Below are 21,242 nucleotides of genomic sequence, written 5' to 3'. Positions count from 1 at the left end.
GATTCTTCAATATACGCAAATCTATCAATGTGATAAACCATATTAACAAACTGAAGGAGAAAAACCATATGATCATCTCAATAGATGCAGAGAAAGCTTTTGACAAAATTCAACACCCATTTATGATAAAAACCCTGCAGAAAGTAGGCATAGAGGGAACTTTCCTCAACATAATAAAGGCCATATACGACAAGCCCACAGCAAACATCATCCTCAATGGTGAAAAACTGAAAGCATTTCCACTAAGATCAGGAACAAGACAAGGGTGCCCACTCTCACCACTCTTATTCAACATAGTTTTGGAAGTTTTAGCCACAGCAATCAGAGAAGAGAAGGAAATAAAAGGAATACAAATCAGAAAAGAAGAAGTAAAGCTGTCACTGTTTGCAGATGACATGATCCTATACATAGAGAAGCCTAAAGATGCTACCAGAAAACTACTAGAGCTAATCAATGAATTTGGTAAAGTAGCAGGATACAAAATTAATGCACAGAAATCTCTGGCATTCCTATATACTAATGATGAAAAATCTGAAAGTGAAATCAAGAAAACACTCCCATTTACCATTGCAACAAAAAGAATAAAATATCTAGGAATAAACCTACCTAAGGAGACAAAAGACCTGTATGCAGAAAACTATAAGACACTGATGAAAGAAATTAAAGATGATACAAATAGATGGAGACATATACCATGTTCTTGGATTGGAAGAATCAACATTGTGAAAATGACTCTACTACCCAAAGCAATCTATAGATTCAATGCAATCCCTATCAAACTACCACTGGCATTTTTCACAGAACTAGAACAAAAAATTTCGCAATTTGTATGGAAACACAAAAGACCCCGAATAGCCAAAGCAATCTTGAGAACAAAAAAAGGAACTGGAGGAATCAGGCTCCCTGACTTCAGACTATACTACAAAGCTACAGTTATCAAGACAGTATGGTACTGGCACAAAAACAGAAAGATAGATCAATGGAACAGGATAGAAAGCCCAGAGATAAACCCATGCACATATGGACACCTTATCTTTGATAAAGGTGGCAGGAATGTACAGTGGAAAAAGGACAGCCTCTTCAATAAATGGTGCTGGGAAAACTGGACAGGTACATGTAAAAGAATGAAATTAGAACACTCCCTAACACCATACACAAAAATAAGCTCAAAATGGATTAAAGACCTAAATATAAGGCCAGAAACTATCAAACTATTAGAGGAAAACATAGGCAGAACACTCTATGACATAAATCACAGCAAGATTCTTTCTGACCCACCCCCTAGAGTAATGGAAATAAAAACAAAAATAAACAAATGGGACCTAATGAAACTTCAAAGCTTTTGCACAGCAAAGGAAACCATAAACAAGACCAAAAGACAACCCTCAGAATGGGAGAAAATATTTGCAAATGAAGCAACTGACAAAGGATTAATCTCCAAAATTTACAAGCAGCTCATGCAGCTCAACAACAACAAAAAAACAAACAACCCAATCCAAAAATGGGCAGAAGACCTAAATAGACATTTCTCCAAAGAAGATATACAGACTGCCAACAAACACATGAAAGAATGCTCAACATCATTAATCATTAGAGAAATGCAAATCAAAACTACAATGAGATATCATCTCACACCAGTCAGAATGGCCATCATCAATAAATCTAGAAACAATAAATGCTGGAGAGGGTGTGGAGAAAAGGGAACCCTCTTGCACTGCTGGTGGGAATGTGAATTGGTTCAGCCACTATGGAGAACAGTATGGAGGTTTCTTAAAAAACTACAAATAGAACTACCATATGACCCAGCAATCCCACTACTGGGCATATACCCTGAGAAAACCGAAATTCAAAAAGAGTCATGTACCAAAATGTTCATCGCAGCTCTATTTGCAATAGCCCGGAGATGGAAACAACCTAAGTGCCCATCATCGGATGAATGGATAAAGAAGATGTGGCACATATATACAATGGAATATTACTCAGCCATAAAAAGAAACGAAATTGAGCTATTTGTAATGAGGTGGATAGACCTAGAGTCTGTCATACACAGTGAAGTAAGTCAGAACGAAAAAGACAAATACAGTATGCTAACACATATATATGGAATTTAAGAAAAAAAAAATGTCATGAAGAACCTAGGGGTAAGGCAGGAATAAAGACGCAGACCTCCTAGAGAACGGACTTGAGGTTATGGGGAGGGGGAAGGGTGAGCTGTGACGGGGCGAGAGAGAGTCATGGACATATACACACTAACAAACGTAGTAAGGTAGATAGCTAGAGGGAAGCAGCCGCATGGCACGGGGATATTGGCTCGGTGCTCTGTGACAGCCTGGAGGGGTGGGATAGGGAGGGTGGGAGGGAGGGAGACGCAAGAGGGAAGAGATATGGGAACATATGTATATGTATAACTGATTCACTTTGTTATAAAGCAGAAACTAACACACCATTGTAAAGTAATTATACCCCAATAAAGATGTTAATAATAAAAAAAAAAAAAAAAAAAAAAAAAAAAAAAAAAAGATGCAGACCTAATAGAGAATGGACTTGAGGACATGGAGAGGGGGAAGGGTAAGCTGGGACAAAGTGAGAGAGTGGCATGGACATATATACATTACAAATGTAAAATAGATAGCTAGTGGGAAGCAGCCGCATAGCACAGGGAGATCAGCTCGGTGCTTTGTGACCACCTAGAGGGGTGGTATAGGGAGGGAGGGAGGAAGATGCAAGAGGGAAGAGATATGGGGACATATGTATATGTATAACTGATTCACTGTGTTATAAAGCGGAAACTAACACACCATTGTAAAGCAATTATACTCCAATAAAGATTTTTAAAAAAAAAAAAAAAAAAAAAAAAAAAAAAAAAAAAGAAGAAGTAAAGCTGTCACTGTTTGCAGATGACATGATCCTATACATAGAGAATCCTAAAGATGCTACCAGAAAACTACTAGAGCTAATCAATGAATTTGGTAAAGTAGCAGGATACAAAATTAATGCACAGAAATCTCTGGCATTCCTATATACTAATGATGAAAAATCTGAAAGTGAAATCAAGAAAACACTCCCATTTACCATTGCAACAAAAAGAATAAAATATCTAGGAATAAACCTACCTAAGGAGACAAAAGACCTGTATGCAGAAAACTATAAGACACTGATGAAAGAAATTAAAGATGATACAAATAGATGGAGACATATACCATGTTCTTGGATTGGAAGAATCAACATTGTGAAAATGACTCTACTACCCAAAGCAATCTATAGATTCAATGCAATCCCTATCAAACTACCACTGGCATTTTTCACAGAACTAGAACAAAAAATTTCGCAATTTGTATGGAAACACAAAAGACCCCGAATAGCCAAAGCAATCTTGAGAACAAAAAAAGGAACTGGAGGAATCAGGCTCCCTGACTTCAGACTATACTACAAAGCTACAGTTATCAAGACAGTATGGTACTGGCACAAAAACAGAAAGATAGATCAATGGAACAGGATAGAAAGCCCAGAAATAAACCCATGCACATATGGACACCTTATCTTTGATAAAGGTGGCAGGAATGTACAGTGGAAAAAGGACAGCCTCTTCAATAAATGGTGCTGGGAAAACTGGACAGGTACATGTAAAAGAATGAAATTAGAACACTCCCTAACACCATACACAAAAATAAGCTCAAAATGGATTAAAGACCTAAATATAAGGCCAGAAACTATCAAACTATTAGAGGAAAACATAGGCAGAAAACTCTATGACATAAATCACAGCAAGATTCTTTCTGACCCACCCCCTAGAGTAATGGAAATAAAAACAAAAATAAACAAATGGGACCTAATGAAACTTCAAAGCTTTTGCACAGCAAAGGAAACCATAAACAAGACCAAAAGACAACCCTCAGAATGGGAGAAAATATTTGCAAATGAAGCAACTGACAAAGGATTAATCTCCAAAATTTACAAGCAGCTCATGCAGCTCAACAACAAAAAAACAAACAACCCAATCCAAAAATGGGCAGAAGACCTAAATAGACATTTCTCCAAAGAAGATATACAGACTGCCAACAAACACATGAAAGAATGCTCAACATCATTAATCATTAGAGAAATGCAAATCAAAACTACAATGAGATATCATCTCACACCAGTCAGAATGGCCATCATCAATAAATCTAGAAACAATAAATGCTGGAGAGGGTGTGGAGAAAAGGGAACCCTCTTGCACTGCTGGTGGGAATGTGAATTGGTTCAGCCACTATGGAGAACAGTATGGAGGTTCCTTAAAAAACTACAAATAGAACTACCATATGACCCAGCAATCCCACTACTGGGCATATACCCTGAGAAAACCGAAATTCAAAAAGAGTCATGTACCAAAATGTTCATTGCAGCTCTATTTACAATAGCCCGGAGATGGAAACAACCTAAGTGCCCATCATCGGATGAATGGATAAAGAAGATGTGGCACATATATACAATGGAATATTACTCAGCCATAAAAAGAAACGAAATTGAGCTATTTGTAATGAGGTGGATAGACCTAGAGTCTGTCATACACAGTGAAGTAAGTCAGAACGAAAAAGACAAATACAGTATGCTAACACATATATATGGAATTTAAGAAAAAAAAAATGTCATGAAGAACCTAGGGGTAAGGCAGGAATAAAGACGCAGACCTCCTAGAGAACGGACTTGAGGTTATGGGGAGGGGGAAGGGTGAGCTGTGACGGGGCGAGAGAGAGTCATGGACATATACACACTAACAAACGTAGTAAGGTAGATAGCTAGAGGGAAGCAGCCGCATGGCACGGGGATATTGGCTCGGTGCTCTGTGACAGCCTGGAGGGGTGGGATAGGGAGGGTGGGAGGGAGGGAGACGCAAGAGGGAAGAGATATGGGAACATATGTATATGTATAACTGATTCACTTTGTTATAAAGCAGAAACTAACACACCATTGTAAAGTAATTATACCCCAATAAAGATGTTAAAAAAAAAAAAAATAACTGAGGCAGAAGAATGGATAAGTGACCTGGAAGATAAAATAGTGGAAATAACTACTGCAGAGCAGAATAAAGAAAAAAGAATGAAAAGAACTGAGGACAGTCTTAGAGACCTCTGGGACAGCATTAAATGCACCAACATGCAAATTATAGGGGTTCCAGAAGAAGAAGAGAAAAAGAAAGGGACTGAGAAAATATTTGAAGAGATTATAGTTGAAAACTTCCCTAATATGGGAAAGGAAATAGTTAATCAAGTCCAGGAAGCACAGAGAGTCCCATACAGGATAAATCCAAGGAGAAACATGCCAAGATACATATTAATCAAACTGTCAAAAATTAAATACAAAGAAAATATATTAAAAGCAGCAAGGGAAAAACAATAAACAACACACAAGGGAATCCCCATAAGGTTAACAGCTGATCTTTCAGCAGAAACTCTGCAAACCAGAAGGGACTGGCAGGACATATTTAAAGTGATGAAGGAGAAAAACCTACAACCAAGATTACTCTACCCAGCAAGGATCTCATTCATATTTGATGGGGAAATTAAAACCTTTACAGACAAGCAAAGGCTGAGAGGGTTCAGCACCACCAAACCAGCTTTACAACAAATGCTAAAGGATCTTCTCTAGGCAAGAAACACAAGAGAAGGAAAAGACCTACAATAACAAACCCAAAACAATTAAGAAAATGGGAATAAGAATATACATATCGATAATTACCTTAAATGTAAATGGATTAAATGTTCCCACCAAAAAGCACAGACTGACTGAATGGATACAGAAACAAGACCCATATATATGCTGTCTACAAGAGACCCACTTCAGACCTAGAGACACATACAGACTGAAAGTGAGGGGATGGAAAAAGATATTCCATGCAAATGGAAACCAAAAGAAAGCTGTAGTAGCAATTCTCATATCAGACAAAATAGACTTTAAAATAAAGACTATTAGAAGAGACAAAGAACGACACTACGTAATGATCAAGGGATCGATCCAAGAAGAAGATGTAACAATTGTAAATATTTATGCACCCAACATAGGAGCACCTCAATACATAAGGCAAATACTAACAGCCATAAAAGGGGAAATCGACAGTAACACATTCATAGTAGGGGACTTTAACTACCCACTTTCACCCATGGACAGATCATCCAAAATGAAAATAAATAAGGAAACACAAGATTTAAATGATACATTAAACAAGATGGACTTAATTGATAGTTATAGGACATTCCATCCAAAAACAACAGAATACACATTTTTCTCAGGTGCTCATGGAACGTTCTGCAGAATAGACCATATCTTGGGTCACAAATCAAGCCTTGGTAAATTTAAGAAAATTGAAATTGTATCAAGTATCTTTTCCGACCACAATGCTATGAGACTAGATATCAATTACAGGAAAGATCTGTAAAAAATACAAACACATGGAGGTGAAACAAAACACTACTTAATAACGAAGTGATCACGGAAGAAATCAAAGAGGAAATAAAAAAAATACCTAGAAACAAATGACAACGGAGACACGATGACTCAAAACCTATGGGATGCAGCAAAAGCAGTTCTAAGAGAGAAGCTTATAGCAATGAAATCCTACGTTAAGAAACAGGAAACATCTCAAATAAACAACCTAACCTTGCACCTAAAGCAATTAGAGAAAGAAGAACAAAAAATCCCCAAAGTTACCAGAAGGAAAGAAATCATAAAGATCAAATCAGAAATAAATGAAAAAGCAATGAAGGAAACGATAGCAAAGATCAATAAAACTAAAAGCTGGTTCTTTGAGAAGATAAACAAAATTGTTAAACCATTAGCCAGACTCATCAAGATAAAAAGGGAGAAGACTGAAATCAATAGAATTAGAAATGAAAAAAGAGAAGTAACAACTGACACTGCAGAAATACAAAAGATCATGAGAGATTACTACAAGCAACTCTATGCCAATAAAATGGACAACCTGGAAGAAATGGACAAATTCTTAGAAAGGCACAACCTGCCAAGACTGAATCAGGAATAAATAGAAAATATGAACAGACCAATCACAAGCACTGAAATTGAAACTGTGGTTAAAAATCTTCCAACAAACAAAAGCCCAGGACCAGATGGCTTCACAGGCGAATTCTATCAAACAATTTAGAGAAGAGCTAACACCTATCCTTCTCAAACTCTTCCAAAATATAGCAGAGGGAGGAACACTCCCAAACCCATTCTATGAGGCCACCATCACCCTGATACCAAAACTAGACAAGGATGTCACAAAGAAAGAAAACTACAGGCCAGTATCACTGATGAACATAGATGTAAAAATCCTCAACAAAATTCGAGCAAACAGAATCCAACAGCACATTAAAAGGATCATACACCATGGTCAAGTGGGATTTATTCCAGGAATGCAAGGATTCTTCAATATATGCAAATCAATCAACATGATACACCATATAAACAAATAGAAGGAGAAAAACCATATGGTCATCTCAATAGATGCAGAGAAAGCTTTTGACAAAATTCAACACCCATTTATGATAAAACGCCTGCAGAAAGTAGGCATAGAGGGAACTTTCCTCAACATAATAAAGGCCATATATGACAAACCCACAGCCAACATCGTCCTCAATGGTGAAAAACTGAAAGCATTTCCACTAAGATCAGGAACAAGACAAGGTTGCCCATTCTCACCACTCTTATTCAACATAGTTTTGGAAGTTTTAGCCACAGCAATCAGAGAAGAAAAGGAAATAAATGGAATCCAAATCGGAAGGAAGAAGTAAAGCTGTCACTGTTTGCATGCAGATGACATGATACTATACATAGAGAATCCTAAAGATGCTACCAGAAAACTACTAGAGCTAATCAATGAATTTGGTAAAGTAGCAGGATACAAAATTAATGCAGAGAAATCTCTGGCATTCCTGTACACTAATGATGAAAAATCTGAAAGTGAAATCAAAAAAACACTCCCATTTACCATTGCAACATAAAGCATAAAATATCTAGGAATAAACCTACCTAAGGAGACAAAAGACCTCTATGCAGAAAATTATAAGTCACTGATGAAAGAAACTAAAGATGATAAAAATAGATGGAGAGATATACCATGTTCTTGGATTGGAAGAATCAACATTGTGAAAATGATTCTACTACCCAAAACAATCTACAGATTCAATGCAATCCCTATCAAACTACCACTGGCATTTTTCACAGAACTAGAACAAAAACTTTCACAATTTGTATGGAAACACAAAAGACCCCGAATAGCCAAAGCAATCTTGAGAAAGAAAAACTGAGATGGAGGAATCAGGCTCCTGGACTTCAAACTATACTACGAAGCTACAGTAATCAAGAGAGTATGGTACTGGCACAGAAATAGAAAGATAGATCAATGGAACAGGATAGAAAGCCCAGAGATAAACCCACAGACATATGGTCACTTTATCTTTGATAAGGGAGGCAGGAATGTACAGTGGAGAAAGTACAGCCTCTTCAATAAGTGGTGCTGGGAAAACTGGACAGCTACATGTAAAAGTATGAGATTAGATCACTAATACCATACACAAAAATAAGCTTAAAATGGATTAAAGACCTAAATGTAAGGCCAGAAACTATCAAACTCTTAGAGGAAAACATAGGCAGAACACTCTATGACATAAATCAGAGCAAGATCCTTTTTGACCCACCTCCTAGAGAAATGGAAATAAAAACAAAAATAAACAAATGGGACCTAATGAAACTTCAAAGCTTTTGCACAGCAAAGGAAACCATAAACCAGACCAAAAGACAACCCTTAGAATGGGAGAAAATATTTGCAAATGAAGCAACTGACAAAGGATTAATGTCCAAAATTTACAAGCAGCTCATGCAGCTCAATAAGAAGAAAACAAACAACCCAATCCAAAAATGGGCAGAAGATCTAAATAAACATTTCTCCAAAGAAGGTATACAGACTGCCAACAAACACATGAAAGAATGCTCAACATCATTAATCATTAGAGAAATGCAACTCAAAACTACAATGAGATATCATCTCACACCAGTCAGAATGGCCATCATCAAAAAATCTAGAAACAATAAATGCTGGAGAGGATGTGGAGAAAATGGAACCCTCTTGCACTGCTGGTGGGAATGTGAATTGGTACAGCCACTATGGAGAACAGTATGGAGGTTCCTTAAAAAAATACAAATAGAATTACCATACGACCCAGCAATCCCACTACTGGGCATATACCCTGAGAAAACCATAATTCAAAAAGAGTCATGTACCAAAATGTTCACTGCAGCTCTATTTCCAATAGCCAGGAGATGGATACAACCTAAGTGTCCATCATCGGATGAATGGATAAAGATGTGACACATATATACAATGGAATATTACTCAGCCATAAAAAGCAATGAAATTGATCTATTTGTAATGAGGTGGTTGGACCTAGAGTCTGTCATACAGAGTGAAGTAAGTCAGAAAGAGAAAGACAAATACCTTATGCTAACGCATATATATGGAATTTAAGAAAAAAAATGTCATGAAGAACCTAGGGGTAAGACAGGAATAAAGCCACAGACCTACTAGAGAATGGACTTGAGGATATGGGGAGGGGGAAGGGTAAGCTGTGACAAAGTGAGGGACTGGCATGGACATATATACACTACCAAACGTAAAATCGATAGCTAGTGGGAAGCAGCCGCATAGCACAGGGAGATCAGCTCGGTGCCTTGTGACCACCTAGAGGGGTGGGCTAGGAAGGGTGGGAGGGAGGGAGATAGATGCAAGAGGGAAGAGATATGGGAACATATGTTTATGTATAACTGATTCACTTTGTTATAAAGCAGAAACTAACACACCATTGTAAAGCAATTATACTCCAATAAAGATGTAAAAAAAAAAAATACATACTGTGCCTAGCGCACTCAATATATTTCATGGCTCTCAGCTCACCTTTAGATCTGAGTCTTTTCCTTTATGGGATATAAGTGGGTGACCCTAAAACTGCTTAAAGTATTTCTCATGGAAGGTTAGTGTGTCCCCAAAGTGACTAGTTGGGGTTCTTATTTTGAGGTTTTTTTCTTGCCTCCTCCAATCCAACAGTCACTGTAGGATAGATTTTGTGGTTTAATAGGCAAACAAGGGCTGTGAAGAAAGAAGCCACGATCAAAGCCCAGCACTGCCACTCATGAGTTGTGTAACCTTGGGCAAGACACAGCCCTCTCTGAGTCTCCATTTTCTCGTCTGTAAAATGCAGAGTATTATCTGTTTAATCTACTTCAAAGGGCTAAGGTGGTGATTAAGTGGGAAAACATCAATGAAAGAACTTTGTAAATTGTAAAGCACTAAACAAATGATTTACAAGGCTTTCATGGAGCTCTTCTTTTCAGGAAGTAACCAGTGACATTCAGATTCCTCCAAGGAATGATTTAAAGAGTGCCTTTCCCCAGTGCTTGACCTCTGCTGGGCTGGGGCTTTGCCGAAGTCCTGTGATCTCTTCCCACCTCCTACGTGTTCCCATAGCGAACAAACATGTCAGCTGTTTCTGCTCCATCAGGCACAGTTTCCGTCTGGCAGGACAGATAGAATGTGGGGCTCACTAGCGATTGCGTCAGAACTGTGCTCCCGAACCACACGGTGATATTTCCTGTTTGGTTTGTCGAGGCTGACAGTCTGGAACAGCCAACAGACCGGCTGTTCAGCTCGCCCTTGCCAACCTCAGCCCTGCTGGAAGACAACTGGAACCAGCCTTGCCCTTCGCAGTGTCTGCACAGAAGCACCTGCCCGATGCCCACTGCTCAGGAATGAGCTGCGGCATGATGCTGTACAAAGCAGTTTCCTTGGCTTCCTCAGCTTGGGCGCATTTGGACCCCAGGGTGTTTCTGGTGAGCTCACCTGTCGCTACCCGGAGTCTTTTTTTGGACAATTAAATCCTAGGTCTGGTTCTTTTTTTTCTTTTAATTTTTTAAACCTCTTTTTTGGAGTATAATTCCTTTACAATGGTGTGTTAGTTTCTGCTTTATAACAAAGTGAGTCAGCTATACATATACATATATCCCCATACCTCCTCCCTTTTGCATCTCCCTCCCACCCTCCCTATCCCACCCCTCTAGGTGGTCACAAAGCACCGAGCTGATCTCCCTGTGCTATGTGGCTGCTTCCCACTAGCCATCTATTTTACATTTGGTACCCAGAGTCTTCATGGCTGTGGTCTCCCCCAGCCTTCCCAGGGCTCAGAGCTTGGCTTGTGCCATGCCTTACTGTCTTCTATCCCACCCTCCCCTGGCTCTCTGTCCTTTTCATTCTCTTTCTTAACCTTCTGTAAGCCAGAAGATGAGCTGGTTTAATGGATCTCCTTATTCAAGGAGTCTCCGCACCCTGTCTCACAGATTCTACTGTGGTGGGTGCTCAGTGCCAGAGCTGAGTGTCAAGGAGGCTGTTTTCTGCAGGTGGGGCAGCAGCTCTCTGCTCCACACACCATCATGCTGTCCTTCCTCCAGCCTTTCTCCAGCTGGATGGCTCTTCATCCACAATGCCCAGGAGATCCATTTCCATCCCTTACCCCAGCATCCAAAGTCCTTCACAACGTGGCTCGATACATTCTCTCTACGCCTTTTGCCCACCACACACTAAGTCCCTGTTTTGGCTTCTCTGCTCTACTCACTGTTCACTAAATACATGTCCTTTTCCTGCCTCGCTCTCTCCTTCTCCTTCAAAGCTTACTCCAAAAAGCCTTCCTTTGTTCATTCGGCCCCTGCCGCCCTCTCTTCTCTCTCCAGGCCAAAGCGTTTATTGTCTGCACAGCACAGAGGAGCATCTTCTTCGCTGTTTTGCTTCATTAGCCTAGTGTTTCTTTCTTTCTTTTTTTTACTCCACTGCCCAGAGTGTCTGACTTTCTTTCTAGGCTAAGTCCTTGAAGGGCAAGGACTGAATGTTACAGTATTATTAACACAATGCCTACCTATCACATAGAGGTGCTCAAAACATTTGTTGAGTAAATAAATGGATGAACGGGTAGTAAAAACGTCTTCCTTTCTTTAGTGTGCTTTCTGCACAGGAGTTCCCACTTTGGTTCTTTTTAATCCCCTGGAAATAGTACCCTGGAAATTTCTCAAATCCTGTGTTTTCTTTGGGAATTTTGGCCTTGCTCTGCCTAGAGAGTCATTCATTCACTGTGTGTGTGTGTGTATACATACATGTCAATTTTTTGTATATATATATATCAATTTTTTGCATATATATCAATTTATTGTATATATATGTATATATATGCATGTATATTATTATATATATCCGCTACTGGTTTTTAGCACAGCACACTTATGAGACTGAAGTTTAACCTCAACTTTTATTCTACTTTCTCTTTTCATTACTTTTTGTTGTCTTTAGTGGTTTTTAAAAAACTTTTTACTTAAAAATTTTTCATTGAGATGTAATTGACGCATAACATTACACTAGTTTAAGGCGTACAGCATAATGCTTCAATATTTGTGTGTGTATATATCTCTCTCTATATATGTCTCTCTATATATCTTAGTGTTTTTTGCGGTTTAGTTTTTCCTCCCCTGCTGGATTTTAGGCTCCATGAAGATGGGATGGTATCTTTGCATAGAGGTTAAGAGCATATTTTGGGAACCAGACAAACTTGAGCTCAAATTGCGCCTCTACCACTCATCAGTTATGTCATGTTTAGCAAGTTACTTAACTTCTCTGGACCTCTGTTTCTTCATCTATGAAGTGGAGATAATAATAGACTTTACCTGTGAAGGTGGAAACATGAGAAAGGAAGAGATAAGGTATGTAGTGTGTTTAGCAAAATTCCTAGCATATAATAAGTGTTCATTAAATGATAGTAATAATAACTGTTGTTATTTTTTTAAGTCCTGTCTCTTCTACAGCACACATACTAGAGTCAAGTATATAGTAGGTGCTTATCCAGCAATTGTGGCTCATCCAGAAATCCATGAATTTGTATCAAGAGTTAAGAGGGCACATCTGAAAAAGAATAACGGAACCACTTTGCTATAAACCTGAAACTAACACAACATTGTAAACAAACTATACTTCAATTTAAAAAAATAAAGAGGTAAACCCCTGAAGAAAAACAAAGAGTTAAGAGGGCAAGGACAGACCCATGAACAGACTTGCCAAACGTTATACATAGTTTAGCTGGGGTCAGTGCCCAGGTCTTCTGAATGCTAGTCGAGAGCTCTTTCCCATTTCCCACGGTGTTAAGTAGACCAAGGAAGTGCTCCTGGGAGAAGAAAGGGAGGAGGCTATCTTACGATCACCAAGCAAAGCACACCAGAAGAAAATTATTAATAAGTACCTTATTAGCCACGTTCTCACCCTTGCTATAGATAAGAAAAGGTGGAAGCCAAAGGGAGAGTTTTTTCCTTAATAGAAGGAGAACTGTTTGAACAGTTAGAGCTGGACTGGGTTACCCCATAGAGTTCCCTGGTACTGAAGCCCTCAGGCGAGACCGAATGGCCGCTTGCTAGGGAAATTGTGGAGAAAATTTGCAAACCTGCTAGGTGGTTGGTCAAGATGACCTGAGGGCTTTCCTCTACCATTTTAGCCAGGCTCGTACCAGACACGTGAGATTGAGAGCAGCAAGCCTGCCGGCCCGGCCACTGTCCTCCACCCGACCCCACTCCCCTCCCTCCTCCTGTTCAAAGGCCCCTGCTGCAGGAGTGCAGGAAGATGGAAGATGTCATAAGATCGTTCAAGTTTTCAAGAATTCTTGTAACTACAGGATATGTCAGTTAGTCCTGGCTCGGCCAGGAGGAAGTTCTGGCATCTGCTCCAGGCTTCTGCTGTCCAAGTTCCCACTGCCAGGAGGCCTCACCCATATCCCAGACTCCATTAATATAACCATATTTCACCTACACACAATGAACCCCTAAGATACCAAATCATGCTGTTCCTTTGTCTTTAAAACTACCACAGGATGCAGTCCTGGGACGGAGTGCAGTCAGACTCTGTGGATGGTCACCAAGCTCCCTGGTCCCTAAGCCCTGCTGATCGCAGCCCCAGTCCCTCGGGCCCAGCTGCAGAGGTGGCCTTGGGTCAGCGTACTGTGGAGAGAGCTGTGGAGAGCAGGGCTAACAAAGGGAGGGAGGGGCGGGCAGCTACCCAGAGAGAGCGAGTCAGAGCCTGACAAATGGAGGGACTTTGTGTGAGATCAGCAAAAGAGGAGGCACAGACACTTGACCTGGTTTGGAATTATTGCAAATCCATCAGGCTCTGTGCAAATTGAGACCATAATTCAGATTGTTCATACCGTCACCAGCATCCCCATTTCCATTAAGCCCTGCTGTCCATCTCCCCTGGGCCCGGCTCTGTGCAGCAGCTAATGGAAGGGGTCGAGCTAGCACTAAATTAACAAACCACTCTCGAGGGGTCAGCCCCCAGACAAGCCCCTCCAGCCCAGAGGCCATGGTTAACCTTGAACAGGTTCCTGTCGCTTCTTTCTCAGCCTCAGGAGCCGCTTTGGCAGAAAGATGCTCATTGACAGGGTGTGGTGGACTGAGCTGGGGACCTTACGAAGTGGGTTTGAACCCCAACTCTGCATCTCATTAGCTCCATGACCTCAGGTAATTTATATAAACTGCTGAAACCTTGGGTTTCTCAACTGTAAAATGAGAGAGATAAACGACATACTCGCTCTATATCTGCTTAATACTATGCAGTATCTGGTATTAAGCCAAAGCTGATGATGTAGGGGAAGATGCTTTGAGGTTTATGACATGCTATGCAAATGCAAATGTGGGCACCTATGGGTGCTTCCCTGGTTGGCGTCCAGGGACCCTGTAGTGAGTGACAGCCCAGTAGATGTCCAGCTTCTGTCCAGACGGTCCTTGTCTCAGGGTTTGGGGCTCTGTCCTATCCCACTGTGGATCACCCCTCCTCAAGTGAGAGGCTCAACTGAAGTGCGTCAGGTACCATCAGGGCAAGCGCTCTGAGGCTGGGGTCCCCGCCCTTTACCTGGGGCCCTGCTCAGAGGAAAGGGAAAGTGGACAAGGCTCTTTACTGGACACCTTGTGACAGGCCCTCCGCTGTCTGTTCTCCATGCACTCATAAACTCCACCAGCCCTCACAAAAGACTTTTGAGGTGGAGACCATTATCCTCACTTTACAGAGGAAGAAAGGGAGGCATAAAGAAATGAATGAAGCAAATGAATTTATTAATTAAATGAATTAAAGCCTGTAAATGGGGCCTGGACTTGATTCACTCTGCCCCAAAGCCTACCTCTTCCGACTCCACAACCTGTCTTTAAATTGACCTTTCCACGTTTTGCCCTGGGGCAGAGACAGGAATAAGGACCAAGTGGTGGTCCCTTAGGAAGTAGGATTGATTGCTGAGGGAGGTGGGGCTGAGTGGGGTCCCTCAGCAGCAGCCCAAGGATTTCACCCTTCTCTGGAGAAGCAAGGCAGAAAGGTGTGATCCCTGCTGGTTGCACTGGAGTTGGCCTAGCTGGGAGACTAGTGGTGGGTTTGTGTCCATTTGTTCACTCAGTGGGCAACCAGGTTCCTGAGTAAGCTCCAAAGGCAGCTGCAGCTACACTAGAGGGATAGGCATGGTGCCCTCTGCTGGGGTGGCCTCTGGGGGAGTGATGGTCACACGGGGCCCTCCAGACCACAACTAGGGCTCCTGTAAGCAGACACTGTATAACGCACTGTGCCGGCCCCTCGGGTTACCTCTTTTCTCTCATTAAATCCTCTGCTGGCTGGAGAGGAATGCCTCCTTCTAGCCTTCCTATGGGGTATTCCTTCTGGTAAATGGTTTACAGTGAAGTGTGATGACAGGTAGGAACTCAGTACGTTCATTTTCCTAGTGAGCACTTTTTAATGGAGAAGGGCCTGAAGCCAGCAATGGCTAACTGGACCTAACTCCAGAACGAAGAGTTGGTCCCAGCGAGGAGCCTGTGGAAGAGTAATTCTTAGACAGCGGATGGGCCAAAGCCTTCCTAGGAATACTGACAGCAGCAAATAACACTTGCTGCTCACAGAGTGTTTACTGGTGCCGGGCACGTGCTCCTTTAAAATCCTCTGCTAGCAAGTACCTTGTCCTGTTTGAATTCTGATTCCTGGGAGCTGTGGTCTTGGGTAAGCCACTTAACCTCTCTGAGCTTCAGGTCTGGAGATAAGAAGACCTGCCTCATGGAGAACGCGAGATAATTATGTTTGCGTGATGCTTGTAGGGCTCCTGGTCCTGTGATTAGCCCATATTAAGCCCTCAATAAGTGATAGCTCTTTCATCATATCCATTTCTTTCTCTGTAAAGCGAGCATGATTTTGTGAGGCCAAGAGAGAAAATGTAGGTTAAAGTGCTTTGTCAATGTAGAGGGCTAAGTGTGAAGTGTTTCTGTTATTAATTTTATTTTGTTATTGTCACCCTAGGGGGTCACATGCAACCCTCTCCTCTCAGTGTAAAAGTCCTCGCCCGGGCAGAGCAGCTCTCCCACCTTCTGGGTCTGGCTCCACTGAAGTGCAATCCCACGTCCTTCCCTCCACGAACCATGGAACTGTCCCCGGATTGGCCTTTCACTCCCGAGATAAGCCTCACGGATCAGTCACATCTGAAGGTTATTACCAAGGGTCTGAGATAACTCTTACCAGTGCTCTTCTGGGCCTTTGTCAGAGGAAAAGAATGAGAGTGGATTGTATCTTCCTGCTTCCCAAGAGCCAGCCTTCGGAGAACACTGTCTTCTCAGGATCCCTCTTCCCTTCTGTCCTCTCCAAGATTTTACGTACCATCTCTCCGAGCGTTCGCGATAACATGCTACTTTGCTGTCCTTCTTTCCTCATTTCATACTTTGTTGGGTAGCTGTTCTGACTTTTGCAGGCCCTACTCAAATGCATTGGGGTATAAAGGAAAAAGTTAAGAAGTTAGTATCAGAAAACCCAGTGATGACACTTACTAGCTAGGTGATTTTGGGAAGATCACATAACTCCTTTGAGCCTCTGTTTATTTGGTAAAGTGGAAGAGATAGTCAAATGAGATAATAGGTATAAAACTGCCTTGTAAATAGTAAGTGCTATACAAAACTAGTTACAAGTCCCATGGTCCCTGAGTCCTCTTCTTTCTTGGCCCAGTACTATTCTTCCTTGCTACTCAATAAAAGGGAGGAAGAGAAAAGCCAGCACTTATTTAGAAACCACCAAGTGCCAAGTGCTTTTACATATCTTGTTCATTTAATAAACTTTATTGTCTGCATTATGGAGATGAGAAAAACGTAGGCTTAGTTAACTGTTTTTGTTCAACATCATACAATTGATACTCAGAGGATTTGAATTGGAATCTGTGTGACCTTAGAAGTAGGGTATTTCTGCTTGTGGTCAGCCCCAGATGGTCCTAATCCCCAGAATATGAGTGTCACCTTATATGGCAAAAGGGACTTTGCCAATATGAGTAAGTTGCAGATCTTGAGATGGGGCAATTATTCTGGATTACCCAGGTGGGACAGATGCGTGGATGAAGAACGTCTCCTGCCATATTGGAAAACAAAGGATGTTGTGGCCATCAATGCATCAGCCACTGCAGCCACCCCAGCTGCAGCGCACCCTGAGGGGATTCAGGATGGTGAAAAACTGGATGCTGGTCCTAGATAGTTAAGGTGCATATCAAAGGAATGATTTCAATGAGCCCAAGCTCTTGCATCTTCCAATACATTGAAAAGCACTAAATTCATTAACTTGAGATGTCTGGCTTTATTTAATTAACAGTAATCTTTTGATGTTCTGACTACCTGGATTATTTTACAAGGACCCCTATATACCCTGGTTCCTCCCTTACTGCTTCAGAGCAGTCCCTCAGAGCTATCTGAGAGGCTGTCTCCCTGGCTTAAGTCCTCAGTACGTCTGCCGAATAAATAAAACATGATTCTCAACTTTTAGGCTGTGCACTGCATTTGTTTTTTCCAGTGGACAGATGTAGTCACAAGTGTCTTTGTAGAGAGAAGGTGATGTGAAGGTTGTAGCAGAGAGAGGTTTGAAGATGCTTTCCTGATGGCTTTGAAGATGGAGAAGTGGCTGTGAGCTGAGGAATGCAAGAAATGCAACTCTAGAAGTTTGAAAAGCTAGGAAATGGATTCTCCCCTAGAACCTCCAGAAGGAACCAGATCTCCTGACACCTTGACTTTAGTGAAACAGATTTTCAACTTCTGGTCTTCAGAACTATAAGAGAATAAATTTGTTTTAAGCCACAAAGTTTGCAATAATTTGTTAGAGTGGCCATAGGAAACTAATAAACTGCTAAATCATGCCATGTCCTTAGTTCACCATTTTATGTTCTCTTTGCTGCCCTAAAGTTCCAAATTATAGATTTCTCCAAACTTTCCTATGCCCTGGAGGATCAGGCAGTCCTTCCTGGTCAAAGCAATTTGCTGAAAAATATTTAATATTTTAATATATACCTACTAGGTGAGCACCCTGCGAAAGACATTGTGAAAGATGCCCCAACACGATCCTCAAGGAGCCTATTAGTATCTATGGTGCAACCCTAGAACTCAGCACCTCAGAACAATATATATTTTCTGATCTCACACAGTTTCTATGGGTCAGTTGCTACTTAGCAAGTATTGATGAGAGGTTCTGACTCAGGGTCTCTCATGAGGCTGCAGTCAAGATGTCAGCTGGACTACAGTTACCTGAAAGCTTGACTAGGGCTGGAGGATCTACTTTTAAGATGGAAGAAAGTTTAGAATTTAGCATCAGAAAACCCTATTCTGAAATTTCTTTCATTCTCTAGTGAATGACTCACGGAGTTGTTGGCAGACCTTTGTTTCTTGCTGGTTATCAGCAGGAGACCTCAGTTCCTCAGTATGTGGGCTTCTCCATAGGGCTGCTTGAGTGTCTTCATGTCATGGCAGCTGCTTCCCAGAGAGAGAGAGAGAGAGAGAGCAAAAAGAAGCTGCTGTGCCTTTATGACCTAGTCTTGGAAGTTACGTGCCATCACTGTTGTCACATTCTCTTCATCAAAAGCGAATTACTAAGTACAGCCCACATTCAAGGAAAGGAGAATTAGGCTTCACTGAGAATTTGTGGATATATTTTAAAATCATCACAAGGAGTTTACAGCGGAGATGAGGGGCCTGAACATCCCTGCACTGTAGGACAATGAAGGGCAGCCTCTAATTATAGGGAGAACTGACCAGAAGCTCCTGTCCCTGGAGCAAAGATCAGGAAAATGAAGGTGTGGACTCTAGGGGTCAGCAAAGACCTCCAGGAGCCAGGCTTGAAAAAAACAGTGTAACATTAAAAAACAAACACTACCTCTTTCAAAAATTATTAAAAGCGAGCAGTACACAATATAGACATTTTGAAAATGTAGAATATAAAAAAGAAAAATACAAAATCATGTGGGTAGAAAAGGAGGTGGGGGAGCCTTTCTGAGGGGACAATAGCCATGAGCAAAGGCAAGAAGCTGGGAATAAACACGCCACGTGCCTCTGGTTTTCTAACAGAAGCAGAAGGTATCTGTTATATAGAAGGGGCCAGATTTTGTAAACAAATAAACACACAAATGCTCACCTCAGAAATTACTGTTCATTAAAGGCAGGCCCACTCTGCCCAAGCCAGAGGAGTTGGACTATAATTCAGAAGGAGAGAGGCAGGTATTTGAGAAGGATTAGACCTGGAGATGAGGTTCCACAAGTGGCAGTAACTCCGTGGGAAAACATAGTGTGTGTGGTGATCATGAGAGATTGGGGGAGAGTGTATTTAGGGGGTCAGGTAGGGGAGCACCAATGTCGGGGGAGGGGTGATGTTGTACACAAACTTGGGACAGAATAAACAGTACGAAAGGTCCAAGAAAGCGCTGAGATCAGCGGACCAAGTTCAGCCACCAGGTCTGCATCTATACACAACAGAGAGAGGAGCTGTTATCAGGGCAGAATTCTCGACACTGGGCACTGGAGGCTGAGTGACTAGGAGGCGAGCTTCTGATAAATGATGGAGCTGGGGTCCAAACAAACAGTCCCTCATGGTTATCTATTTATTTTGCATGATATACCAAGCACTTTCTGTATATCACAATATACCAAGTTTTTAACATCTATTATCTAATTTCACCCTGACAAAAATTCTATGAGGTATTATTATCTTCTGTATCTGATAGGTAACGTTTTGGCTACTCATAATATACAGCCCAAAATAACTAGCTTAAACACATAAGGATTTATTCTTTCATGTAAAAGAAGCTTACAGCAAGACAGCCCAGGGCTGGTATGGAGGTTCCTCAGAGTTGACAGGGATCCAGTGTCCTCCATCTTTCTGTTTTGTCATCCTTAGTGTATTTCTTTTTCTTCTCGCTCACCTCATGGTCCAAGATGGCTGCTTAAGATCTAGTCATCACATCCACATTCTGGGCAGCAGGAAGGAAAGAAAGGGGGAAAGACAAAGAGCTTATTTCCCAGCCAAACTAGCTCTTTATAAGGAGCTTCTCTACCAGTTGCACACAGTACTTTTACTTCCATCTTATTGTCCAGATATTAGTCTCATGGCTGCTTCTAGCTGCAAAGCTGCTGTGACTTTTAGCTTTGCACATTTATGTCCAAGAAAAGTCAGTCTACCTCTAAGGGTGAAAGGAAGATTGGATGTAGGATGGCGTGCAGCAGTTTTTGCCACATGTGTTTTGCATGTGAGCCTCGGGAAGGTCAACAGGCCTAAAATCATGTGTTGAATATTAAGCAACAGAACTAGGTCTCAAATCCAGAGTGTCTGACTCTGAAGTTCCAGAGAGAGAAAGAGAACACAGGTGAGAAGGAGAGCAAGAGAAAAAGAGTGTGGGACAAAGTTTATCAGAGCATTTTACTTGGACCTAGGGGTAAATTAGGGAGACAGAGCCACAGAGAAATCAGCAGCCCACAGCCCAGTACTATCTCAGCACCTAATGGGGGCCTCAGTAAATATGAAGCAAGTGGAACATAAAATCCTGCAGGCACTTAAGCAATGCTTTAAAAGTCAGCAGAACCGAGAGACAGCCGTCTCAGTCTTTCATAGTTTACATGTTGACTTCTCTCCCACTCCAGTGGAATAATTTATGTTACAGTTGGATGGAAGACCATAGTTAGAAGTGACTAGAGAGGGTCTTAGAGCACTTCGGTTTAGAGATGAAGGAACGAGGATGCCGCTGACTTTGTATGCTGGACTGCTGGGGTCTCGGGGTGGGGGGATGGAGTGGAGGGCGGGGGAGGAAAAGGTCAGGCAGAGTGCATTAGTTTGCTATTGCTGCCAAAACAAAATACCACAGACTGGGTGGCTT

This window comes from Delphinus delphis, chromosome 8, assembly GCF_949987515.2.
Source record: "Delphinus delphis chromosome 8, mDelDel1.2, whole genome shotgun sequence".
Classification (NCBI taxonomy): Eukaryota; Metazoa; Chordata; class Mammalia; order Artiodactyla; family Delphinidae; genus Delphinus; species Delphinus delphis.
Note: the sequence above shows the minus strand (reverse complement) of the source record.